Source organism: Natator depressus, chromosome 2 (assembly GCF_965152275.1).
Source record: "Natator depressus isolate rNatDep1 chromosome 2, rNatDep2.hap1, whole genome shotgun sequence".
NCBI classification, from domain to species: Eukaryota; Metazoa; Chordata; order Testudines; family Cheloniidae; genus Natator; species Natator depressus.
This window is the reverse complement of record NC_134235.1, coordinates 3,118,925-3,132,601: the sequence shown is the minus strand read 5'-3', so window position 1 is coordinate 3,132,601 and position 13,677 is coordinate 3,118,925. Positions and strand designations below refer to the sequence as shown.

Here is a 13,677-nt window from a genome sequence, read left to right as displayed (position 1 = left end):
GGCTGCTCTTAGCTATCAGGGTAGAAGTGCCTGACTCCTTCACAGAGTATCTGTCTGAGCTGGGCCATGTGGTCAGACTTGATGATGAGAAGCCATCAAAGAAACAAACCTCCACTTCGCAAAATTACAGTGAGCACTAGGGGCAAAACATTGCTGTTACATGGTGTGCTTATCAGGCCCTCTGCCTCCAAGGTGCACCTAGAGATCATGGTGCAGCGAGCCTTCAATCAAGTCTTTATTTAATGAAGTGACACCCCCCCCCCCCTTCCCAAGTGTGTGTGAAGGGTAATGGATTCTAAGTAAGCAGGGGAAGTCAGTGCTGAATTGAAATTGCTTTGATCGCTTTCCCTGGGATTGAGGGGATGCGGCTGCGACCAACTCCCCTTGTTTTAAATTGTAGTCCTGCAGCCTGGACAGCCCATTGCAGGTACAGGGTGGGGGTAATGGCATTCCAGTTTTGGGACCTCTTAAAAATATGAGCTGAAGGAAGAGGAAAATCCCACCGGTTAATAGCTGCATTGAGTGCTCCAGTCTCAGGCACACAAGAGGAGGGCTACTACTATACAGCAGGACCCAAAGTTTGGAAAACTCCTGGAAAGTCGGGGCTAGTGCGGGCAGGAGGGCCAGGCAGCGATGCGTATGGCGCACGAGGAAGATACCCAGCGAGGATAGACGATGCCAATGGGAGTTCTGTAACAAAATGAGATACTGCTGCTTTGACCCTGAGACTGGCAGGAGCACCGCCTGCCTGATTGCTGCGTATCTGTTAGGACAGTGGTTCTCAACCTTTTTTTCTGGTGCCCCCTTTCACTCAGCAAGCCTCGGAGTGCGATCCCCTCTTACAAATTAAAAACACTTTTTTATATTGAACACCATTATAAATGCTGGCGGCAAAGCGGGGCTTGGGGTGGAAGCTGACAGCTCGTGACCCCCTGAGGGGTCCTGACCCCCAGTTTGAGAACCCCTGAATTAGGGTAATAGCTCTTGCTCTGCCCTTTCTTCTAAAGCATCCTCACAACCGCTTTTGCAGGCACCTTCTGCAAGAGCAGGGGAAAGAAAAATGTGTTTGGAAGAAGTGCTCTTGCTCTCATGCATGTTAGGTTTTTTTGATATGGGGGCAGGCCTGCGAGCTTGTCTGTGTGTAATAAACTTTCTTGAAAACAAATCTTGTACCCTTTACATATCACAATTACTGTTTACTGCCACTACACCTACACTTCAATCCTCTGTCAACTCCCTTGTACTAGAATATAAAGTCCACAGCTGTGAAAAGTACAGCACCTCCATGAACTTTTTCCCATACAAATAATAAAGAATGTTTAATGCTTACAAAAACCCAGTTCCATCTCCCCATGGAATAAACTCCACTAAAGTTATTCACTTCACTGATGGGTGCTCCAGTCCCTCATGAGTTTAAAAGTGTGTTCTAACATGTGCTGTCTGTGCTAACAGCTTCATTGGTTAATGCCAGGCTGGCTGCCTTGATACTGAACTCTTCTGCCGTGCTGCATTCATTAGTTGTGGAACTGCCACGGTGGGTCAGGAGCTGTCTCATCCTGCTTTGTCTCATGCATGCTCGCTCTCTCCATCTGCTGCCTATACATGGGAGTTGCTGTGTGATTGGGGTGGTGTCCCGACGCATCATGCTAACAGCAGACCCATCAATGTACCATGGGAATCGTCCTCTTTTGCCTGCACATGAAAGTTTAGTATCTCTGGTCTGTTAATAAACTGCTGGGTGGGGTTGAGGCTCATGGCTTCCAGCAGGGGCTCTGGACTAGTGGCCACCTTGATCACATACCCCATTAGCAGTATGTGTACTGCCCTGCATGACTCCCAACAGTAGTGTTTGCTGGGATGTACTGACTGTGCCAAGGAGTTGGCCACCAGATAGCTCAGGCGTTCTCAAACAGCGTTGGGACCCACAGGGGGTTGCGAGGTTAATGCGTGGGGGGTCGTGAGCAGTCAGCCTCCACCCCGCTTTGCCTCCAGCATTTATAATGGTGTTCGATATATAAAAAAGTGTTTTTAATTTATAAGGGTGGGCGGTCGCACTCAGAGGCTTGCTATGTGAAAGGCGTCACCAGTACAAAAGTTTGAGAACCACTGAGATAGCTGGTGTAGCCAGCTTCCACAGAGCAATCTCCACTCTTCTCTGGGGAGGGGAGCTCTCCTTGTCATGGTCTGCTCTAGTGGTGGGGCCAGGTGGGTTTGCTTCCTCGTTCTGAATGCGTGCAGCTGTTGGTCCTCATCTCTGCTGTTAAACGTCTCAGCCCACTACTCCATGGCTTACTGTCTGGAGCCAACATCAGCATTGCAGGAAGGGTGTGGAGACAGTTCCGGCAGCATCTGCAAGAACAGTAGGTGGACCTGGACAGCGGGGCTAGCGGGACACTCTGGGTACCTGAACCCCTGAGAGAGCAGCACAGATGAGGCCTCGGAATGCACCCGTCAGGCATTCCAAATAACTCACAAGTCACGCAGGATCTGCTGGGAGCAGATTACTAGCTCCAGCCTCTCTCCATCTTCAGTGGTTACACCCTTCAAATAACTACATTGGTCAGGTATCCTCTCTCCCCGAGTCACCAATTAACTAGTGCCCCAGAGTTTTCAAAGGACCCTTCGGGGGGTGAGGCACTCAACTCCCATTGAAATTCAATGGTACGTGGGAGCTTCTCTTTGGCTTCTGGTTTCAGAGTGGTAGCTGTGTTAGTCTATATCAGCAAAAGAAACGAGGAGTCGTTGTGGCACCTTAGAGACTAACAAATGTATTTGGGCATAAGCTTTCGTGGGCTAAAACCCACTTCATCAGATGCATGGAGTGGAAAATACAGTAGGGAGGTATAAACACACAGCACGTGAAAGGATGGGAGTTGCCTTTGGCTTCTGACAGTCCCAGCCATAGCTCTGCTTGCACATGGGCTTGCTGTGGTTCTGGGATCTTTAGCCATAGACGCCTGCTGAGGAGGGCAGTATAGCAGTCTACTGCTGGTGGGTAGTTTGGCAGTTTTGGTTGGGGCCTTGTCAGGGAGTGAACAAACCGTTTATTTCTGCCTTAAATCATGTTGATGGTCCTGTGTCCTCCACAGCCCAGTCAATCTAAGCTTTGCAGCAAAAGGCCGGGAACCGCGGCCCTACTGCTAGTTCCATACAGCGTCCCTTGTGTGAACGTAACATAACAAATGTATTTTGGTCCACATACAAATGTTTGGTAACTGCAGAAACTGTTTGGGTCAGGGAGGCAGCTGGGTGCTTTGAAAGCCCTCTCCTGTCTTATGGGTGGGGGCTTTGGGTGTCCAGAAGTGAGGGAGGTAGGCGTCTGTTTGGGGTGTTGTGGAACACAGTGGGTAGGTGAGGTTTTTTTCTTGCTGCTGTTTCTCAGCATTACAATGTATGTTTCCCTTTCCCACAAGGGTGGGTGTGACTTTAAATGTGCTGGGGAGGGGAAGGTTTGTTCCTCATTCCTCTCCCTGGTGACTCTTGCCAGTAACTAGCCCTTGCCCCATCACTGCACTTAGCAATGGGTAAATGTGTTAGGTTAATGTTTATCCCAAAGTGCTCTAGCCAGGGCTAACACGTGCCCTTTGTCATAGCTGTTCTGGGCTGTCTGCAGACCCACAGAGGTATAACGTGAGTTTAAATCTGCTTTACTTCAAGGCTTGTTTTCCCCCACCAAAAGGACTAGAGACTCTTTTACAAAACTAGAAGCATAGTTACTGTATTGCAGTTAGGCGGCCTGTATTTAAAAGGGGAGTGATGTGGCTATTTTTGCAGCCAATAATCACATTATTCATGGGGCTGTGGTCATGTTTGACTCGAAGTGCTTGTGAACCTAGGTTCTGGCTTCCCCTCCCTGTCCTGTGGGTTTAGTGTTGCTATTAATTGTGCTGCTCCTGACCTCTGTTTAGTTTATTGCTGTGATGCACTGCATAATGAACAGGGCTGGGTCACGGAGCTCCGGCATGCTTGCCTTTCCCCCAACTGTTAATTAAAAAAATTTTAAAAAGTCAAACTTTTCCTGAGGTTTGCTGAAGCTTTCCAGGCTTTCTGGAAACTTTCATCTGAGCCTTTTAGTGCCGCCCCTTCTGCAGACTGCTGCCCCTGGTTGGTAACTGTTCCACTTGAGCTCTAAACCCTGGGCTGAGTAAAGACCAGTCCTTTGAGAATTACCCAACTCCTGGTGATTTTTGAGCTGCCTGCAGTTTTGCAGGCTACTCCCCAATTCCCAGTATTTTTGACGTATCAGTGGAGAGCTGGACCCTGCCTTGAGCTCTTTGCACTGTTCTGTCACAGCTGTTGGTGTGGAATGAATGAAGAGTATGTTGCACACTGGGATTAACAGGAATGTCAGTTTCGTGGGTTTTAAGCGTTCTCCTGGGAAGTGGAAGAGAAGCTCCCCTGACTTTTGATCAGCTGACCTGAGCACACCGTGGGGATAGGCTCCGGGTGTGGAATCTGAAGCAGCCCTTCTCTTCTGGATTCATAGCTAGAGCTTATGTTCTGAATCAGTCCAAACGATCCATGTCTATGAGCCCAGCAACCTGAGTGATCAATGGGAAGTGCTTTGTCGGACTCAAATTCCAGTTAATATCGAGAGTGAATGACTTGGAGGAGAATAGATTTCTCTTGTCTAAAGTGTTGCTGTGTCAGCAGCCTTTCTGTCAGGCTCCTGCCCAGGAAGACAGGATATGGGTGTCTGGAGATTGTGGAAAGAGTTTATCACCTTGGAATGCAAGTGTTAGAGTTTGTTTCCTTAGAAGACACACTCGTAAACTCTTTACCTTCTGAATAGTGTGCATTTCAGTGGGGGGGGGCAGTGTCCAAGTTCTGAGACTGTCTGGTATCTGCTCACCGTGGTATCTGAGCACCTGCTTTGCCACACACCGTTCTTGGGATTGGCGGGTTTTTCCGAAAGGTGTCTTCAGCTCTTGTCCTAAACAGTCAGGCTTGGGCTCAGTCTTCTCTCTTCTGGCAAGGAGTTTCAGACCCGGTAGGCCTGCTGCAGAGACTGCTCAGCCAGAGCTGGGCTTACTTCCACAGGGCTTTTCAAACCTACCCCCTCTGTTGCTACAAGCCTGCCCCCCAACCTATCTGCACAATGATCACACCACTATGCACCGGGGGCGGGGCAGCCTTAGGGCATGGGGGAGGTTCAGAGAGGACTCTTTGAGAACCACACCTCAAACGTTATTGATTCCTCTTACGATTCGTATGGATCATTAGGTCTCTCCCAGTGTCCTGCTGTAGAAATCAAGGCCAACCGGTTGTGCAGCATAGCTACAAATATCTAGAAAACTTCTTGCAAAGTCTTCAGGTTCTTGTTCTGTGCTTGTTGCCATGTATGTAAGCGGTATGGAAAACCCTGTTGGATGGGGTTGAGGGTAGTCTTGATGGTTTATCCTTGTTGGAGCGGGTCTGAGTGACTGGCTTCTCCCTGTTTACATTGGTTCCGCTGGCATGGTCCAGCAGGATCCTTAGAGTATTTGGGATATACATAGGGTTATTCCTGTCTTTGATCCTTCTCCATTTGTGTTATGTGTGTGTGGAAGAGTTCTGATACATTTGTAGTGTTCTGTTCTTGGGGATCGATCTTCCACACAGGCGTGGCTGTTTTGTCTTTATTCCATGACAACTTTTAATTGGAAGTCGCAGACAGAGGAGTGATGCCAGCTACAGCAAAGCAGCGCTGAGCGGTATCCTGTTTCTCAGCCTGCGAATGCTGCAGTGTAGAATTCCTAGTGGATTAACCACATAGCTGGTTCCACTCAAACTCCATTCACTGAGAAGATCATGTGAGTGGTTATAGGTCATGATGCTACATGCTTTTCATGAAAGCAGGAAGTTGTATTATGTTACACAGTCCTGTTTCTGAACACAGTGGAGCTGCAGACTTGTGAAACATGTTTTTTTGTATTGGTGAACCCAAAAGTGCCTTGCAAAAAATAGTGGTTTTTTTCCCTCTCTGATTTATGACATATAAGGCCTGATGGGGTCACCTTTTTAGGAACTGTAGGAGTTGCCAAACTGCATGAGACCTGAGGTCGGCTAGTCCAGTATATATCTGTGATAGCGGCTAGATGCTTCAGAGGAAGGAGCGAGAAACTTCCCATGAGGCAGGTGTGAGATAACTTGCTCCCCACATTAGGTCTTGTCCTAATCCCCAATAGTTACAGATTCGTTTCAGTGTGAGTTTTTAATCTCTTCCAGAATGTGGACGCATTAACTCTGGATACTTGTGTTATGCGTATGACTGTCCACTCCGTTTTGAACCTTGCTAAGTTCTTGGCCTCATCCTTTGCAATGAGTTTGTATGGGTTTCGAATTTCCCACCTTTTAAAAAATTTTGTTGACTGTCCCCTTATTCTTGTGTTTGAGATGGAGACCAGCAGCTCCCGGTCTACCCACTACAGCAGGGGGGTCTCACCCTTTTTCTTTCTGAGGCCCCCCCAATATGCTATAAAAACTCCACGGCCCACCTGTGCCACAACACCTGTTTTTCTGCATATAAAAGCCAGGGCCTGTATTAGGGGGTAGCAAGCCAGGCAATTGCCCAGGGCCCCATGCCACAGGGAGCCCCATGAAGCTAAGCTGCTCAGACTTTGGCTTCAGCCCCAGGTAGCGGGGCTCGGGGTGGTGTGGCTTAGGTTTTCTGCCCTGGGCCCCAGTGAGTGTAATGCCGGCCCTGCTTGGCGGATCCCCTGAAACCTGCTTGCGGACCCCCAGGGGGCCTTGGACCCCTGCGTTAAAGCTGCTCCTCTAGACCACTTGTTTTATGTGCTTTTAACATATCCCCTCTTACGAGTCTCCTTTCTGAGGTAACATTTACTCTTCATAGGAGAGATTTTCCAGGCTTTTGAATGGTCTTTTTGCTCTTCTCTGAACTCCCTCCAGCTCTGCAATATCCTTTCTGAGATGGGGTGACCCCTAATGCACACAGTATCCAGACGAAGCCTCGCCATTGACTTATATAAAGGCGTTATAACGTTAATCTTTATTCTACACAATCCCACTCCTGATACCTTGTTTTCTTTTGAGCTCAGCTCTTCCTTGATCTGTCTACACTGATGTCTTTCCTGAATTGGTTGATAGGTTAGACGCCTGTATGGTGTGTGAGTAGTTGGATTTTTTGCCCCCAATGTGCCTTACTTTGCGTTTATTAATATTGAACTCTGTTTCACATTATGTTGTGCATTCACCTGGCTTGGCTAACTTTCTCTGAAGCTTAGCATGGTCCTTTTCTAGTCGTTTTGTGTTAGATGTGTCAGCACTCAGCTTCAGCTCCCCTGGTTTTGCTGGCAAAATTGGAATGAGGGTTATTATAAGGTGAGACTGAACCCAGGATAATGGGAAGAGAAATGTTTTTTTTTAGTCAGGCAGCTTACAACTTAAAAGAAAAAACAACCCCGGGGAGAAAAACTCTTTGTGAATGATCCAAACCCCCTTCCCTTCTGAGTGCTGAGAAAACTTACACCAACATTTTGCTGAAAGAGTGTTTGGAGCAGGGTGGACAAAAATCGATGATTTTAAAAAATAAAATAAATCTATTTTTTAAAAAAATTGAAATTGGATTTTCTGATTTGTTGAAATTATAAGTTTTTACTTTTTAAAAATAAACCTGTTTAAACTAAATAAATGAACATGCTGAATCCATGGGCCTCTATGAAAAACTTTGAGTTAAAGGCTGCTTTTCTATTTAAAGAAAGAATGGGGGAAAAACATGTAATTTTTGAAGTTAGTCTTTATAAATCTGGCACAGCAGGTCATGTACTGCATTAAGGGCTTGTTTTGTTTAACAAAAATAAATTGTATATGCTGTTTTGTGTGTTTAATTAAATTCTAGTTACCATCCTCATGCAGCTTGACACAAGCCATGAGCAAAAAGTTAATTATCTAGTTAATAAGCAATATGTCATTCACTATTTTCTAACATACTAAAATGTACAATTAGTTAATAAGAATCTGAAAATATTAAGCTATGCAATTGCTTAAATAAATATATATTGTTCTAATGTACCCTCCTAGTAATAACAAGATGTACCAAATCTAGTGTAAAGGCTCTGTTTAGTTGTAATTCAACATGGTTCACTGGTTATATTAACCAGTGAGAATGCACTTTTCTTTAGAAAATAACTGAAGTGCAAATGGAAAAATTGATTAAAATGGATGATTGAAATCGAGGCTTTCCACTTGGTGATTAAATCATGATTTAAATTGCTTCTTAAATCACCTTGATTTAAATCAGTCTGCCATGATTTGGCGGATTAGAGAAAATGGTGACTCCCAATATTTCTAATGCAAGAAACAAGCAGAAAAGTGTCAGCGTTAGCCCTTTATCTACCACACAGGAGCAAAAAGGGCACAGGCACAACTTGTATTTGTAGGTCACTTTTACATCAGAACGAGTGCTTAGAAGTACCTTGCTGAAACAAAGGCCTGTACGTTAAGGAAGATGAGATAGGGCATGTTAAAACCTGATGCAGAACTGACCAGCTGTTGAGCAGGGCTCAGATAGTCGAGGAATTCATGCAGTTTTTAGCCCCAGGGGAAATTTGGGGGCTTTGACTGCAGGGGCTTCATGTTCCATTATTTCTGTTGCAAATGACACTCTTTGGCATGTAGCTCCTCAGCTCTTGTGGACGGTGGTTTTAGAACATTTGCCACAGTTATGCCCTTATGTTTTCTGGAACGTGGGCCATTGCTTGAGAAATATCTTTGCTGTCTTTAGTATAGAACAAGCCAGCAGCATGTTGTAGTGAGCAGAGTCTAGGAGACATGTACTTTTTCCTATGGAAAGTCGGGGCAGAGAGGAAAAATGACCCTCAAAGGCAAATCTGTAACTAAACTTTGTGTAGAAACATTGTGACTTCCTCATCAGCACCCTGACAGTCAGAGGAGAGCCGTCATCTGAGAGTCCATATACTCTAGGCTTGGAAAACTGGCCCGAGGCAGATAAACGGGGGTTTAGAATTTGGTCACTCAGTGTCATTGGTTGGGTCACTCATCTTTCCAAGTGCAAAGATGCAAACACAGGATGGGGCAGGTTTTAAAAATGCCCTTGTTACTGGAAATTGGGATGCTTTGCCGAGGAGGGGAGGAGTAGCTAAGCCATCAGTTTCTGCAGCCGCCTACATGACAGCTTTAAATGAGCCTGGATAATGAAATTGCACAGTATTAACTGTGGGTTTGATTGTGCCATTGTTCTCCTACATTAATGTTTTCCTGATAATGGAGGCAGCTGCAGATTGAAACTCACGAAGACTAGTGAATTTCATATTGTTTCTACCACAAGGAAACTACCTGTGGGCAGGAACTCAAGTACTAACTGTCAGGCTATGCAAGGCTCCCAGTGCTACTGGCAATCTGATTATTTACAAGCATGTTAAAACAGGCTTCTTCCCCTCCCCACCCCAGACCAAGTATTTGGGAGTCATTCTCTCTTCCCTGGACTGAGGGTGGGCGGAAGGTAAGGGTTGCCCTGCCACAGGCAATTAAACTACAAACCTGCCGAATCCAAGCACTCATGGGCTGGCCGGAATGCAGTCATGTGTCTCTGCTTTAAAGTAAGCACCGGACACCCTGGAGAAACCAGTCCTGTCTCTTGTGACCTTTGACTTGCTAGTTTCCAACCTGCTTTGCACTGGGTTAATAGAATCAGGGCTGTGTCAGCTGGTTGTTGTCGGAACTCCACCCAAAAGGAGTATAAGGTTCTCCTTGGACGATCTTTCTCTTCTGCTGATTGGCTGCTTGCTCGGACTACATTTCGGTCTCATTCCCCTTGCCCTGTGTGGGTCCCCTCCATCCTTCCCTGGCCTCAGTGCCCACTCTTCCTGCCTTTGTGGTGTTTGCCGTTCAGCTGACCCCTTTGTGGCTTCCCTCCTCTCCCAACCCCCTTGAGAAACACTTACTATAATAAATAAAAATAAAGGAGGACAAACTAAGCCCACTCATTTTTATATAAAAATAAATCGTGGCACTAACATGCCATTGAACTGTCACTTGGTTCCCTCTGCTTGTAAGTTATACCCCACTTTTGACTCCATGTCTGTCTTGTCTGTTTTGATTAGGGACACTCTTTTATTCTGTCTGTGCCGTGCCCGGCACACTGAGGCCCTGATCTTTTTGTGGCCTCTAGGTGCCTCTCGGATAATAAATAACATGTAAGAGCAAGGAGTAGGTGAGAACCTACTCTGGAGACTGCTTGACCTCCTACCTAGCTGTAACACTGTGCGGCCAAGGCCTGTCTAAAATAATTTTCCACGTAGGCTACATTTCTTCAAGGGAATTTGACTTACGAAGGAAAACAGAAAATTGTGACGTGGCAGCTCTCCAGCAGTGCCGGGACAGAGGCTGTCTTGCTCGTAGTGCAACAGCTTCTGACTCGTTGGAGTTTGGTTTTTTCCAGTGTGTTTTTACAGAGTGGGTGAATAGTTGCTTCGTAGTAGCTCTTCCATTTAACTTCTATGCAGGACAGCTCTCTCCACCAGAGCTTTCAGTCTTCCGAGTACTAGCCACGGGTCAGTTGAACATGACTCTGCTAGTCTAAAGAATTTTACACTAGGACTTGCACTAATAAAATTTCTCAAAATCTCAGTGGTCAGGGTCGAATACGATTGAGCCCTGGCTAGATGCAATGATGTTATTCCCTCCTCAGCCTTCCAAATTGTCTTGGACTTGGTAAAACTTTGTTTTTTACAAATAAGCTTTTACACATAAGGCAAAGAGGAAGGAAAGAACCAGCAGGAACTTGCAAGTAAAAGTCCAGTGTGGACAGAAGCACGTTAGACTCTATAGCCAAACATAAAACCAGCTGAGGAATCCTAGCGCCTGCCTAAAGGGAATATTGGTGCCTTGTTGTTTCATGAATATGGATCACCTCTGGCTGTTTGACTTTTGGAGTGACAGAATGGCCCAAACGTACCTGTTTTAGGGTGACAGTATTTTTTACTTTACTTGTCTCTCAGAAAGGTGCTGTCTGTATTGGTTCCTGCTAATCTTTTTACTGGTGCTCATTTCAGTCCTGTGGTTCTGCCCGAAATTCAGATCTCTAGCAAAAGACCAGCAAAGAGGAAGTGTAGGTCTTGCTACTGCAAGCCATGCTGGTGATATTTCTCTGAAAATGGATCAAATTAATCATACGCCTGTTCAGGGAAAGGTGACTTGCATGGAAGCTCTTAGGCACCCTCTTCTACTGCAGCTTTCCTATATCAAATACACAGCACCAGTTTGATTTCCAGAATAGCCTGGTAAAAATGAAATAGTCAGTTGGATTTGGTGCTACGTTGAATGATGCCACATCCTAGTTGAGATGGGTTCGGTCACAGTGTCCCCCTTGGGACTGTCACCTGATGTGCTGAAATTACCTCTGAGCCTGTTTTCCCTGCCAGCTTGGGACTTCCAGAACCCTGTCTTGTTGAGCAAGACACACTAGCCTGCTGCAGCACAGACCCAGGGCATGGTCCATGCCTCCAAAGCTGCAGAGTTAACTGAAAACAGTTCAGCACATTACCTTTGTCCAGCATCCAGACACCCAGTTTCCAGTGGGATCCAAACCCCAAATAAATCCATTTTATTTTGTATAAAGCTTATACAGGGTAAATTCATAAACTGTCTGCCCTCTATAACACTGATAGAGAGATATGCACAGCTGTTTGCTCCCCCAGGTATTAATCACTTATTCTGGGTTTATTAATAAACAAAAGTGATTTTATTAAGTATAAAAAGTAGGATTTAAGTGGTTTCAAGTAATAACAGACAAAAGAAAGTATGTCACCAAGCAAAATAAAGCAAAAGCACGCAAGTCTAAGTCTAATACATTAAGAAACTGATTACAGGTAATATTTCACCCTCAGAGATGTTCCAGTCAGCTTCTTTCACAGACTAGACTCCTTCCTAATCTGGGCCCAATCCTTTTCCCTTGTACAGTCCTTGCTAGTTCCAGCAGACATCTCAGGTGGTAAGCAGGGGTTTTCTCATGACTGGCCTCCTTTTGTCCTGCTTCACCCCCTTTTATAGCTTTGGCACAAGGCGGGAATCCTTTGTCTCTCTGGGTCCCTGCCCCTCTTTCTAAATGGAAAAGTATCAGATTTAAGATGGATTCCACTATCCGGTGACATGGTCATATGTCACTGTAAGACCCCTAGTTTCCATTCTTCCTGGGTTGACCTACACCTACACAGGAAGGCTTGCAGGTAAATAAACCATTTCCAACCAATTGTCCTAGTCAGTAGGAGCCATCGAGATTCTAAGCCACCATTAATGGCCCACACTTTGCATAATTACAATAGGGCCTCAGTTTTATACTTCATATTTCTAGCTTCAGATACAAGAATGATACATGCATACAAATAAGAGGTATATATTCAGTAGGTTATAGCCTTTGTTATGATACCTTACAAGAGACCTTTTGCATAAAGCATAGTCCAGTTATAGCATATTCACACTCATAAGCATATTTCCATAAAACATATGGAGTGCAACGCCATACTAGTGTAAACACATGTGAACATTTGAAAACTGCTCTCTTCAAAGACTCAGTAAGTGGAGTTTGAACACAGGTTGCCTCAGGATAGGCTGTCCTTCCTGGGCTGGGATAGAAGGTGTTTTACAATACCTGTTGGTTATCCCATGCTAACTAATGTGTTCTAACTTTCCAAGTGCTGCAGGCTGAGGTGAAAACTAGACTCCTGCTATGTTCATCTTGCCCGGCTAACATGTTAACATACAATTTGCCTTTGGTTGGTTGGTTGTCATTGACGTGCTCTTTGCGGACAGTGTAGGACTCACTGGTGGAAATCTGGCCTGCTCTAGACAGAACAATGCAGCTGTACAGCCCGCATGCCTCAGGGCATCAGTTTATCACTAAATGAGGCCAAGAAGACACGTCCTCCCACTGTGCAGCATTGCACAAGTGGGTGGTTTGTGGTGGGGTGTGGTTCTGCTTTTGGGATGTTGCCATCATCCAGCGAGAATAAGGGGCTCAGTGTGACTGGCCAAGGGATGTCTCCTTGGCTTCAAGGGTAGAAGCCTGTGGGGTTTTATTCTTGAGGTAAGGACCAGTATTCTTCTGGTGCTGTGTGTGCTTTGTATAATAACTGTTGCAGTGCATGGCTCAATCTGCGGGTTTCACTTTCCTATGCACGTGGGAAAGGGACAATTTACTGGAAGCTCTCTGGCATGGTTCAGACTCAAGAAACTATTTTCAAAAGCACTTTTTGTAAAGGTGTTGAAAACAGTTTCATCCTGTCTACGCAAAGCGTTATATTATCTTCAGCATCAGTCCAAGGAAACCAATAGTTAACTGACCTAGTGCTGAAAATAGTGTCTCCCGGTGTAGTAGGGCTACAGTGTGTTGGAAAGTGGGAAACGAAACTTGATAGTGGTCAGGAGTGCTATTTAGTCCACTGTGAACAGGCTTCAGTAGACAAGCTGTCCAGAGGTCTCCTCCGTCTTACAAGGCTCATAAATCGCAAGTTAAGCATGTGATACAAAGGTTGGTTGGGAATGGCATATGCCTGGATTCCATTCAGTCTATAGTTGAGTAAAGGAAGAGTAAGACTGTCTGTGCTGAAATGAGCTATCGTCCTTTTGCTGTGCCAAAGGAGAAAGCAGGCCTTCCTCGGCGGCGTTGGGGTGTCACCTGCAAGGCAGTTACAAAGCAGACTTTCACTAGAAGGAAGG

At 45.7% G+C, this 13,677-nt stretch overlaps 1 protein-coding gene across 3 annotated transcripts in view; it reads left to right on the top strand.

Moving 5' to 3' along the window:
- The window catches only part of ZFTRAF1 (zinc finger TRAF-type containing 1), a 42,920-nt gene that overhangs the window by 14,271 nt on the left and 14,972 nt on the right, over positions 1-13,677 (top strand). The gene's annotated exons all lie outside the window — the stretch shown is intronic.